Genomic DNA, 14036 nt, shown 5'->3' on the forward strand with positions numbered 1-14036 from the left:
CGAGTACAAAGGAAGTGATGTCACCCGGTGTTGATGAAGCGCACATGCATTTCTTCTATAGTTTATGCACACGTTTGTTCTGCTCTAAGTGCTAGAAGTAGACTGGTACTCACCGGTACTCACCAGTACTTTCCTGTTGTGCCCTTATGAGTGCCAACAATCAATGTATGCGTATTGGTGCGTACCAACACCTCATCCCACAATCAACACAAAATCAGGAGAAACCGCCTGTCCTTACGCCAGCTTGCTGTCTGATGTCGTCATCAGTGCTCTTTCTGGCCTAAATGGGGACCCCCATATATCGGCATGCTTTCTGACCTCTGGGGAGGCCCTCACACCACTGTCCAAAAGCGTTTCAAACAACAAGAAGTAGGCCCGTTCTCCTCTGTATGCTCAGGGTTCTTGATGGCAATCCTTTGAGTGCTCACTCTCGCCAGCGTTGAGAAGTTTAGGGTTAGGGTTAGGGTTAGGGTTATTTATTGCATCATAGTTACACATTTGTTTATTCACCTGAGCCCCTTGTCAACGAGCAAAGTAAATTGAGTTCCATTTTGGAGAAATTCCTTTCATCAAATTATAAATGCGAGCTGCGGATAGGCCCAGATGAATGGTGGCGGCTCCCATCTGGGCTCAGCGTGGATCACGTTCCCAGGTTGTGGCCTTTGTGTGTTTCCTCCTGTGTGTTACCACAGGACTGTTGTCACTATTTATTAGCAGCACTTCTCTACCGGCTGCATTTATACGTACGTTGCATGCAAGTGCTAAACGTTACACTGGTTTAATGAAGAGAGATCCATGAACGACTGGGAAGATGTGACGGTCACATCAGATGTTCATAAAGTAGCTACATAAACACACACCATTTAATGCACCTCTAAATGACACAGTAGCCTTTAAAGAAGTGCCATCGGCATTTGTCTGTCACACTAAAGATGTATTCCAGAGGTGGAGAGGAAATGATATAATTTTGTTGATTGTATCCCATTAGTTATGGGGGATAATTTATGACAACTCCCTAGCATCCTGAGTGATGACTGACTGTAAGTAAAACAATAAATCAGGAGTGGTGAGAGCAGAGATGATTACGATCGAATCTATTGAATTAGCGGCTGCCCTCGGCCATTACACGTATTGGAAAGACCTTTAAATGTCTACTGGTGTGCCTCCAGGGAGTGTGCTAACTATCCCATTACATACCCATAGGAAGCAAATTATTCAATTATATGTCTTCTAAAGTTATTCTCCCTCATGGCTTCGTTATTGAGCACTGCATCTTTTTCATACTAATCGTTGGGTTAATAAATGAATTTAGAGCTACCTTGTCTGTCTGCTGAAATGAAGTATGAACTGTGGGCTGTAAACCCCAAGGATAAGCAGAGCTCTTCATTCACGCTAATGCTCCTCAAGCTTGTAGGAAATTGCATACACTAAATTGACATCATATTTATGAAAAGTATTAGACTTGATTTATTAATCATTGATAGAGCTATATTTAGACATGAAGCAATTGGAAGAGATTTCTTTCCTATTACTCGGCAAGCTAATAAAGAAGAAAGTCCGCACGATGATGTAGATAAAGTAGCTGTAGCAGGCTGGTAAAGTAACGATTAAATGTTAATTTACTTAATGACGGTTTGGGGAAAAAGAAAAGCCCGGAACGAGTACTAACCTGATATAAACACATCGACCGCTGCCTGTGGATCGACGTTCTTCTCGTACGAGCGCCGCTCTCTCTTCAGCTCATCCCGACTTTAATATTTGTACACGCGTGCTGGTTTACCAAACATCTCCATTCAGCCAGCATATTTAGTTCAGCTGAATTATCTGCCTGTCCATCCTTCTGTCCACTTTGTGAAGTAGGTCTGTTTCTCTGCATTGAATATACGCCATTTCTAGGTATCTCTTCTCTATAGTGCAATGGGCTGGCGCTCTGCCCACGGTCTGCTCCTGCCTTGTGCCCTATGCTAGCTGGGATAGGCTCCTGGCCCACCACCTGAAGCTGACATGACGTGACGTGTTCTACATATGTGCTCAGCCAGCCATATTGGAGATCCAGAAAGGAACTCTAATTGATTGCCAGTTGGCAAAGTATGGAAGCTCCTTAGTCAGTCACACCAGTGTGCCACCTTCTGTCACTCATCGATGCTGACGTCCTCTTGCTGGTCTTCCTGGGCTTTATGCATTCAACTCAGAAAGTCTTCAGACCTCTTCGCATGGTGTACACTTTATTGTGTTCATTGAATATTTGTATGCCATTTGTGCCCCTCAGTAACCCATAATGAGAAAGTGATAATGTGTTGTCTGAAAGGTTTGCAGATTTATCACAAATTAAATCACTTCGGCGTGCAGGAATAACTGGTCGACTCACTGCTGTGTTTGGAGAGGATCCGTGGACAGGGCTGGTGAGCTTCTGGGGTGGAATGGCCTGTACCCTCCATAATTATCCTGATGTTTGGATAGAAAGTGACAAAGACCATGGAGGGATGGCAGGAGAACCGTCAGAAAGTGTAGACCCCCAGTCATGAGGTTTGGGCTCATATTGTATTTATATTGTTGAATGCCAGGTGGACTGACAGGACGTTAGACCAAATCCAGGAGTCTAATAGCTGGAGTCCCACCTGGAAGAAATGGGATTGCGGAAATACTGCAGGAGTACGGCGATGACATGGCTGCCCCATTCCAGGGTTGATTCCTGATTTGTAACCAATTAAGTTTTGGGTCCCAGTGACCCTGATCTGGATTAGGTGGGCTTCAGAATGTCACCGTAGTTGTTTTACTGCATAAGAATGGCTTATGGGTGGGAGCCAGGAAATGTGAGGAGCTATAAAAAGGTTTTGTTCATAGTCCTAGGCCGAGTGCTTCAGGAGGACCATTCTGAATAAGACGTCTCTAAAAGTTCTCTCCATTCTTGAAGCACAAATATGTTTTAGTTTGTTTGGGACTAAGAAAGGACCACCAAAGGAGCGTAAGAACATGAAATGAGGGGAGATCGTTCAGTCCATTTGTCACTCGTTTGTTTAGCTAATCACTGTCCCAATATCTCATCCACAAACTTCTCAAAGGTTGTCAAGGTTCCTGCTTCAGCTCCATGGCTTGGTAGTTTGTTCCCAACCCCCACAACTCTTGATATAAAGAAGTGTGTTCCAGACCTCAGCCTTACATGCACTTCCATATTAACTTCCACAAGTGTCCTCAAGTATGTGATTTACCGATAAGCTGAAAGAATTCAGTTGGACCTACTTTATCAGTGCCTTTGAGGATTTTGAAGACCTGCATTCATGCAGCCTCCTCTGCTTGTGACATCATCCATCATTGATCAATGAAGACAATGGAGCTGTCAACATAAAGGAATTAGTAACAGTCCGTGTGTACAAGCTGAAGTCGTCGGACCACAGCCGTCCATTTTCTATCCCCTGTGAAGCTGCTGTAAAGCAGGGCCTGAGCAGCGCTGGGCATAAGGCAGCACCACTGCTTGGATGGGACACCAGTATGTTACATGACGTACTTCGCCACACCGGGTCACTGTGAATTTTATAAAAGGTGGGCTTGTGTCCTTCAAAACAGCCACTTAATTTAGCCCTCCATGGGAGCCAAGGCCCTGAACTGGGTGCCAATCCAGTATTCGCATTTGACCCCCAAAGGGTCCCACTTTGGAGTTGTCAAATAACCTTATGTGATGGGTAGGTGGAAACAGGAGGAAAACCCACAGAAACACCAGGGAAGGAACATGTGAACTCCACGCAGGCCACGTCTGGCTTGAGTCCATGAGCCAGCAGCACATCCACCGCTCCACTCCTTCACAGTTCATCTCATCACTTTCAGCGCGTACTTCAGGATTTCAGGGGCGTCTGTCTTCACCGTGAAACGAAATTCTGACAGGGAAGGACTTGAGGGGGTTTTCCTCCCGGTGGGTGTCTCCAGAAATTTCAATAAAATGTTCCGTTCCAGCTGCAGTTGCGTTTTATGAGGAAGCCGACATTGAAAGGAGTTTTCAACTCAGCTGAACTTTGACATTTTTGCATTAGGAAGATTGAGGCAAAGTGCGTCTCTGAATGAAGCCGGGCTCCGCATCGTCCTGTCACTTTGGGAAATTATGACAATCAGCCATGGTTGTGCTTCAGGGTGTTACTTTCCTGGAAGGCTGCTCTTCTTGTGGATGATTGGATTTGAGCTCTCGGCCTCCTCTGCATTATCCTGCCTCTGCTTTGTTCTTTAGTAGACAAGCGCCCCCTTCTGATTTCCTTAATCGTTGCGGGTTTATCACAGACAAACCCAGTCAGAATCTCAGAGAAATCTTCATTTTAGTTAAAAGGAATCCAACGGACAACACGAAACACACAAGCTGGATTGTTCTTCAGTTTTTCTTTTACAAAAGTAAATCCCCACAGGCCCACAGGCCATTTTCACAAACTTTGGAAGGGATGCATCGATGTGTAGACCTTCTTGTGGGCCAATGTGAAAGTAGAAGGGAGAGAGATAACGTAAAAGAGTTGGGGGTCTGTCCAGATACCCAGTTTAACACAAAACAAAAATGAAAATAACGAGCGTAAAGTCCAAAGAAAGTAACGGTACATCTACGGTCCCACAATTAATTAATTGATTTAATTAATTTATAACATTTATATAGCACTTTTCTCAGTACTCGAAGCGCTATCCACACAGGGAGGAACCGGGAAGCGAACCCACAATCTCCATACTGGAAAGCAGCAGCACTACCACTACCACTGCACCACCTGTGAGGACGATGTCTGGACCTTGACAGCTCCTCGTCAGCCACTTCTCATTTCACTTCGAGTGTCTCCTTCGGGACCGCCGTCCTCATTAGAAACATGACTGCTAAGGTGGGTGGAAACGGTGGGACCTCCTGGTGAAAACCGGGAGTGACGTCAAAGCTCGTCACAGGACTCCTCCTCTGGCCATCAAATGAGAAAGGAGGCACTAGTGGCCGTGTGCCCTCAAGCGCTTGTGACGGACATGTTGCCTTATTCGAGCCTGGTAGACGCTCACCAGCAATGGAGCGCTTCTACTACTTCACCTCTCTCTTTTCATTTTCAAAGTACATATTTTAGCAATGTGAAAAGTGAAAGCAGTCCACAGCAAAATTATTAATTAAAAGAAAAATAAGAGCAACAAAATGAGTGTTGGGGTCCCGGAGGATACCTCATTTGATTGAGTTGTCCGACGGGCAAAACAAAAAGAAAGTGCCAGGGTGCTACTTAAAGATACGCGTTAACAGCAGGAGAACAAACTGCCAGAGGCACGGCGCTCCGGGATCCTCCAAAGGATTGTGAACACTGACATCTGGTGGAGGCTTCGTGTAAGTGCCGTCGAGAGCCGAAGGGGCGGGACCTTGAAGGGCATAGGAAGGGTCCTCGACAGTCTTCCAGTAGTTTCTCTTCCTCCACTCTAGGGAAATAGAAAGAATCAAAGTTAAGAGTAGTGTTTCCTTTCCCATAAAACACACCCTGAGCTGACGTGTTTGACGTGTTTGACAATGGCCACTGTCAACCTGAAAGGAGTTGTTAAGTTCCTGCCAGGAGATGCACAAACACATAAAGTCAGATGTGGTTTTCCTTCACAATTCATCTCATCACTTTCAGCGCGTACGTCAGGATTTCAGGGGCGTCAGTTTTCATCATGAAACGAAATTCTGACAGGGAAGGACTTGAGGGGGTTTTCCTCCCGGTGGGTGTCTCCAGAAATTTCGATAAAATGTTCACTTCCAGCTGCAGTTGCGTTTTATGAGGAAGCCGACATTCAGCTGAACTTTGTAATTTTTGCATTAGGAAGATTGAGGCAAAGTGCGTCTCTGAACGAAGTCGGGCTCCGCATTAAACTTACTGCTCATTGATCAGAAAGTTCCGTTAAATTGTGTGAAGTAACCAGGAGCAGCGCCATTGCATAGTCGTGTTACACCGAGAAGGCACCTGCTGTGGTGTTTCTCAAACTAAACCCAGCATGGTCTTCAGTTTGGGGTGTGGTGGGCCTCCTGAACCCGTGTACTGGCACAAAGTCAGTCCATTTTATTTGAGAAAGCCCAGTTGTTAAGCAGATTATTCAACCAGCTGACCTTCATTTTCCTCTTAAATGGGTTTAGTTCTCTAGGCTCCCCCTGCTGGGCTGGTGGCTCCCTTGCACCCATGCCTGTGAATGTGGAGTCGAATGAAGTTCACGTGGTAGGCTGAGGGGACAATAACATGTTCACCCTGCGTCAGGTGCCAGAAGGCCTGCACTAAAACTGTAACAGAATACGACCTGAAGAATCCACTTCATAGAAACAAATGGAAACCCTGGACACTGAGAGCAAAGTCCCTTGTGAGTCATTATGGCCGTATGGCTAACTTTCACAAAAGCTCCTCTAATAAATAAATTAAACAAGCCGTTCTTTAATTAGGAGAAATGTGTTTAGTTTACAGGTGATGTAAAGAGCTATGGGTGGTCTCATTCAAATATTCATATGCTGAGTGCTTGAGGGGCCTTTCTGAGAAATCGGATCTCATGTCCCAAGGTGTGTCTACCCAGGATGGCCTCCGTGGTCTCTGCTATCCATCACTGTCCAGATTTGTCGAGTCTCAATCCAGGTTTTAAAATAAAGGAATTAACACCGTTTAATGTTTACCAGCTGCTACTTTCATCAATCCTTCCATTTTTTGATGCCCATTTTTCTGCGTCAAATGTTCTACTTCTGAGTTACATTAATGGGTTTTATCAAATTCTGAAATATTTGTGAGCCGATCCTCCAGTCTGTGATCACGTTGCCATGTCACTGAGTTATAGAAGGTGGAATTTGAATTTTGCCGTTGGACGCTGGTACATCACAGACCCCAGGTCTCCCACCGTGGGTGACTCGTCAGGCTATCTCGCTGTTCACGTATAATCACACGAGGAGGGTCCGATGGTGACGTTGTGGGTTTGTCTCATTAATTGTGTTTCTTATGAGGTGAGGGGACTGTAAAATTCAATTAAAAATACTACATGAAAGGTCCGGGGTCCGAGGTAGAGCATCCTATTTCACTCATGTCAAGATGGAAAAAGCATTGAAGACAAGAATGAATTTCTTTCCAAAATAACGAGTCGGGGAACAAATGTGACTAGTAATGAGCGAAAAAAAAATCAAATTCACAGCAAAACTCACAGTTTTGCTTTCCAAGAAATATAAACTGTGCTTTGGTCCCAAGTGGAATTCGTGCCAATGACACAAAGCATTGATTCGCACTCTGGAAGTTGAACTACAGATCTCCAGTAACAATAAAGACGAAAGGCTGCCGGAAGTGTGCATGTCCTCAGCTAGGTAATGGCGAGCGTTGGGCAGAGGGGGACACCCAGGACTGTGCGCCTTCGAGGGAGTCTATGTGTGGAGAAGATGCAGCACGTCACATTTTAACAAACACTCCGCACTCTCATCTCATTGGGAATCGTCACTCGTGTACTTTCTGCAGGACAGCAAGTCATAAAGACTGACGACCATCTCTCAGATTATGTAACATTAAATCTCCAGTTTTCATTCTGTACTCTTCAGAGAAGAAGCCCCTTTGTGATTCAGTTTCAGTGTGGGCTGACTGCAGTACGACATAATAACAGAACACAGTCCTGTCAAATGAAAATAAGGAGTGTGAAACACGTCACTTGAGACCCGTCTAAAATGGCGCTTTATGGAGCGCACAACAGCAAATTAGGCCTGGAAAGTTTTACTTCAGAGTTACATTAAGGAGTTCTTATCAGATTCTGAAATATCAGTGAGCTGATCCTCCAGTCTGACATAATCGGCAGCGTTGCTGTCCCACCGAGTTTTAGAAGGTGGATTTTAGAGTTGAGGCTCACAAGTCTTCATGTCACCGACGTGGTGTAGGAGATCACAGCGGATTTGTCTTAGCGCACTTTTATTTCATCTGACATTGCCCTAAATACGACTGTTAAGGTGTTAGGAATAATTGTAAATGCATTTTTCAAGCAAATTCAAAAGCGTACAAAAGGTAACGTTATTAGTCTTAACTGTTTATTCAAAGTACACTTGGGATTTTCTCAAAGTTATACCTTGTGATCTCTCAAAATGGATGCCGTCATCTGACGGGTCATTTTTACCTGTCAGTTTGGGAAACCAAACAGCCTCCTCCTGAACACAATCGCGTCTGCAAGTGCGTCGTAAATTATACGAAACAGCCAGGTCGAGGAACCGTCTGCAGGCCTTTCTGCCAGTGTGTCTGTTTTCTCTATTAACACACCTTCTCCTCGAATCTTTGGCAAGCAGCTCACTTCATAAAAGATGACTTATGTTGTGTATTCATTGGGGTTTGTGGTTTTCTGCTGACATAAGGGGATGCAGCAAGTTAGGCTCAAGGTTCAGCGCAGAATCTGCATGCTGCCAATGGCTTCGCGAGTCGGCTCCCATTGCCATTTCGATCTATCATTCTGATTGATCACGCTGTAATTGGCTATTGTTGAGGCTAATTTAACCCATTCTGCTTGCACATCCATCTCTGCTGTCTATTGCTCCTGACATTCGACAAATTACTTACTCATGCAAATCCTGACCCCACGTAACCTTTTATGGTATTCATGTGTAATTATACAAATACTTTATGATAAATAAGATTACCTGATCTTCCATGTGTTCATTTACTTCTTGATGAAGGCAAAATTTAATTTACATGTAGATTTGTTCATACGCTTCTTTAATAAGTGCTGAGGTTTGTCTATTATGCACAGCAAATCCCTGTTAAGTGATTACCACTGGAAGTTCTGATAGAATTGGAGTTTTTGAAAAGTCACACAATGAGCGAAGCATGAAGGTCAAGAGTAATCAGCGGCAGGTAATCTCTGTTTTTAGAACAATGCATTGTGTCGGAATCACTTCATCTTAATCGATTTTAGGTTTTGTAATGCTTACCCTCCTTGCATTAATGTTATACCACGTGAGGCTGCTAGCTATCTGTATTTAAAATAGAGAGGAAAGACACTATAGATCTATCTATCTATCTATCTATCTATCTATCTATCTATCTATCTATCTATCTATCTATCTATCTAATCCTGCTGACTACGCTATCTATCTATATCTCTGTCAGTCTGTCTGAACCTGCTGACTACGCTATCTGTTTGATCCTGCCTACTACGCTATCTATCTATCTATCTATCTATCTATCTATCTATCTATCTATCTATCTATCTATCTATCTATCTATCTATCTATCTATCTATCTATCTATCTATCTATCTATCTATCATATAATGCCTTTCACATTATCTATCTATCTATCTATCTATCTATCTATCTATCTATCTATCTATCTATCTATCTATCTATCTATCTATCTATCTATCTATCTAATCCTGCTGACTACGCTATCTATCTATATCTCTGTCAGTCTGTCTGAACCTGCTGACTACGCTATCTGTTTGATCCTGCCTACTACGCTATCTATCTATCTATCTATCTATCTATCTATCTATCTATCTATCTATCTATCTATCTATCTATCTATCTATCTATCTATCTATCTATCTATCTAATCCTGCCAACTACACTATCTATCTATCATATAGTGCCTTTCACATTATCTATCATATAGTGCCTTTCACATTATCTATCTATCTATCTATCTATCTATCTATCTATCTATCTATCTATCTATCTATCTATCTATCTATCTATCTATCTATCTATCTATCAGAGATAAATGTAAGGTGATATAGATCAGGCAGGAGTCAATAGTTGAAACCTTCGTTTCATGTAATCAGTGCTTTAGAGATTTATCGAGGCCCTATGACTACTGAGTAGAACTGCTTTATCTCAAAACTTCTGTCTTCCTTACCTGAAAAATCTCAGACCATACTGGGGGTCCCGGCCTCCTGTCATATGATCATTTCTCATTCTCCAAGGCTTTCTCCAAGCTTATGTTTTTTTAAGAAACAGAAAAGCCCCCCATTACCCTCAGACTCTTCTAACCGAAGCCCTAACCCTTCCCACTATTAACGCCCACCTCCAAGTAGTGCAGAACTGATATTTTGGGCAAAAAATGAAGATTCTTTAAGTTCAAAGTAGAGTTCATTGACCTCAAATGAGGGAAAAAAAAGAAAATTCTAAGCGCAGGTAGAGAAGTAGATGGTGGAAGTGATTTTGGATGGACTTCGCCTTCCAGCTTCCCACTCATCCTGCTGTGTGTTGCAGAGGACCTTGGAGGTCCTGGTCTGTCTCCTCTAACCCTAACTTTAATTGCTGCACGGATGCCTTCTTTCTGCTCTCCGTGTGTTTTTACTCGCAGGTGTGGCCCATGAATTCAGCAGGGATGTGGCCAAGTTCATGGTGTTGGACCAAAACTGGAGCAGCACCCCCAAAGGTATTGGAATTGTCACCTCTACTGAAATCCAGGCTACCTCCAAACAAGTCAGCATGAGTCTTCCATCAAAGCCCAATGGTGTAATCAGGGTGTTTTGGGGATTTGCTCACTGTAATGGCACCTATGTGACGGTGAGTCTGTTCAGTCCTTTCGTAGCCATCTAGTAGACATTGTGACAATAAGTTACTGAGGCCTGGCACGTCACAACATGGTGGCTGGTTAGAGAGGAGTGAGGGGGTGTAGTGTTTAGGGTCTTGAACCAGAGTCCAGGACTGCTGTGATGAGTGAGGCGTTTGAAATGTCAGAGAAGCGAAGCCTGTGGTCACAGGTCTCGTAACAATGACATCCATTGTGTAACGAGATTCAGGGCTACGGGTTAGGAAGCTGAATAGGAAGAAAGATTTATGGAATAATCTCGAGAAACCGGAATGATCTCTGGTTCTGACTTTGGCTTCGGTTAACATTTCCTATCCCAGTTGTCCCCATTTCTCAGTGACCCTTTCCATTTGCACCACCGGTCAATCTCTGTTACTTGCACTAATGGCCCACAATGGCGTCTACCAGGCATGAAGAACCCTTCACAGAGTGCTCTACAGCTCATGGTGACACAAAGAACTGTGAGCGCCACCTGCTGTCTGTCACTGCACTCTGCACTGCTGACCAAAGCCAAGTCTCAGACCTGTCCCTTAACTTGTATTACAGATGTCCAAAATGGACTCCTTCTGTGTGTTCTGTCTTCACGTCCCACCAAACACGTAGAAGTAAAATGCGTGTTTTGTTAAATGATTGACTGCCCCACACACTAAAGCCCTCACATGAAGCCAATTTGGAGTCTGTGGGGATGTGGAGCAGCAGTAACGATTACCGCCATTGTGCCAGTCACTTGTCTGTGCTCCAGGTGTTTAATGGGCTTTGCACTCACTTATTATTCTTCACAAAATAGCACACAATATCCAGTGTATCGTTTATGTTCTGCATATCGTGATGACCACTAGTGACGGCGCTCATGTTTCCTGTTTGTCACACATTGCTTGCCTTTGTTTTCACTCTTGTGTTCCGTCAAGAAGTATTTCTTGGGCCAAGAGGGTTGTCTGTTTTGCAGAATCTTCTAGAAAAGCGGCAGTGAAGCTTCTAGTTAGACGTGGCTTGGTTTGTTGTATCTCCTTGAGCTATAAAACGTGTTTGGACATTTTGAGAGACCGCCATTGCTGGACGCTGGACACGCTGGGACACTGCATCTGGAATTCCATGACTCCAGACGTCTGCACTCGCTCATGGACGGCGTCTGGAGCATCGAGAGCACCTCTGCTTGTCTCTGTCGACTTCTAGTTTGGGTCTCTTGACATGGAGAACATGCCAACTTCACCCAGATAGCATTGAGACTCCACATTCAAACCCCAGATGCTGGTCCTGGAGCCAGCAGTGCGGACCACTGGGCCACCCAGATGCTAATTTTATCCCCTCCTGTTCCTTCTTGTGTCCCCTGCTATTCTGTTGTCAACAGTTTATATTTTATTTTCCAGCAGAACCTAAAATTTGGAAATATGGGAGATCATTAGAGGATCAGGGCTTCATCAAAGTGGACAGGAATGAGATTCTGTGTCTGTCTCCCCTCGGCCTGCGTGCTCTCTTTGTTCTGGACAATAGGCGTAAATTATTCAGCGGCAAGTCATTCGACACCGACTCCAACACAGCCGATCTGTTTAATGCAGCTGATGGCAGCCCAAGGCAGACCCCGTCGAAGGCGTTCACTGTGTGAGTCAAATATGGAGTAAAAAATGCCATGGAGGTGCTGAAATCGACAGCTGGGAGCAGGAACAGGAGCGAGACCACCGTCTTCTGTTGCTGCCTTTCATGACGTCCACAGCCGCCCCAGGAGATTACAGGGGTCCACCATCTTTATGTGACACAAGAATCAAAACAAAAGGCAAGAGAAGCCGACCTGACGCGCTCTTCAGCTCCCAGAGAAGGGACTCAGCCCTGAAAGGTGAGTGCATTTTAAGTCTGGACTGCACATGGCGGGCGCCTTCTAAGAAAATGACAAAATACGCAGAGAAGAGAGTAGAGCTGCTCGTCTGAGGGCCGACTTTGATAGTTTAAAAGTGTGTGATCAGTCGAGCAGCTGCTCACGGACCCCCTTTAATAATGCAGTCGAGACTTGAAAAGAAAGGCAGTAATTAGGTGGAGGGGGAGTCTGTGGTCCGGTCCGTGGGCACTACCCTCTGTTCCGGGACATCTTGTGTTTATCTGTTCTTTAACATTTCTTCCATGATGCCATTTTGCTTGTCCTTCGCTACTAGAAGTCATGCTGAGTGATGTCCCATATGTGACAGTATTTATACCTGCACGATGCTGAAGGTTACCCTCCAAATTTCTGGATTCTTTTAAAGATTGAGCGAGTGAATTTGTGAGGTTTTTCTTTGGGTTTCATGGCCTCAAGTTTGACGCGTGCGTAGTCCTAACTAGAATAAACTATAAAAATATGGCGTTTCACCAAAAGTGAAGTCCATGCTATTAGCGTATCTTTTCATCTCAACTGCAACCTTAACTCCAAATACAAAAGCTTGGCAAGATCTACTCTGGTGCAAAGTGTGCCGGAATGGCGTCACCCGTGTAAGCACATCAGAAGAGCAGCTAGAATATGTTGGCCCGCTGACAAGGGACCCTGGCCTGGGTGGGCTTACGCAGTTGGTGCCCAAGTGAGTGATGTGAGGAGCAGCCATAAGTGTGAATGTGCAGGCAGGCCGTCCCGAGGCAGAGGAGACGAGAAGATTGGGTCGACTGAGGAAGGAGACGGAGAGTTCAGCTGCAGATTATCTCCAGTATTCGTTATGTTACATGCCAAAACAAATTAGCGAAATAATAATTGTAGTGGATTTTCAGTTTCAGAATTACAAAAAAGAGTTTTAAAACCAATTTTAGGGGCAATTTCATGAAAGTGTATCTGAATAAAAAAATGTGTCTGTTTTGCTCACCATTGACCTTGGTGTTGTGTTTCAGCCGAGGTGTGTCCACTGGTTGGGGTTCAAATTCTTTTTTGTTCATTTTTGATTGTTTTGTTTATGTTAATATCACTCTTTGTTGTTTATTAAATATATAGCTGTAGTTTTTGTCAGTATGGTTGATCGTTTAGTTTCTGGGTGTCTATGTGTCTTGTATGATTGTCCATGTGTTTTGTTGGGTGGCATCTCAAGAGGTGGGTCCACTTGTCCATCACCATGAGGGACTGGCCTAAAAAAAGGCTCAGGAAACCCACAGTCCCTTGCGGTTCATTGTATGTGCTGGCCTTGATGAGTCCTTATGATGATGATGATGGTGACGATGACTGCTGTTGTTTTGCTTTGTGGATTTACTGGATTTGTGACCTCTTGCTCTGCTTTTCAGCCCTCTGGATTTGTGTATTGGGGTTTGTTTGCCATTGGCCTTCTATGCTTTTTATGCTCTTCTGATCTTCTTTGTGTTGCAGAACATTTTTGTGTAAAATAAATCTTTCATTTTATGAAGACTATTTGTCTGCCCTTTATTTTACAAGCCAAAGGTTGATGGATCCTTCCACTTGTGGGCTTCTTGTTATTATCGCTGCGATTTATCCTAAGGTACTCCTGAGATCCTGACACTTATCTGTATCTGCCAATCAGCCTTTTTCAACGTCTTTTGCATTTTTCATCATCAGGGTCGCAGAAAGTGTGTAAGGCTGAG

General features: G+C 44.1%; 1 protein-coding gene across 3 annotated transcripts in view; it reads left to right on the top strand.

Moving 5' to 3' along the window:
- Positions 1-14036, top strand: part of LOC114665839 (usherin-like) — a 164124-nt gene that overhangs the window by 136826 nt on the left and 13262 nt on the right. Inside the window, exon 3 of one of the 3 annotated variants that reach the window (XM_051919556.1) lies at positions 11861-12324. The exons of 1 other annotated variant lie outside the window; for it this stretch is intronic. The gene's annotated coding sequence lies outside the window, so the exon portion shown is untranslated. Of the gene's footprint in view, positions 1-11617; positions 12325-14036 lie in introns of those variants that run through there. One more of the 3 variants, XM_051919558.1, reaches the window with a different exon arrangement.

This window comes from Erpetoichthys calabaricus, chromosome 15 (assembly GCF_900747795.2).
Source record: "Erpetoichthys calabaricus chromosome 15, fErpCal1.3, whole genome shotgun sequence".
NCBI classification, from domain to species: Eukaryota; Metazoa; Chordata; class Cladistia; order Polypteriformes; family Polypteridae; genus Erpetoichthys; species Erpetoichthys calabaricus.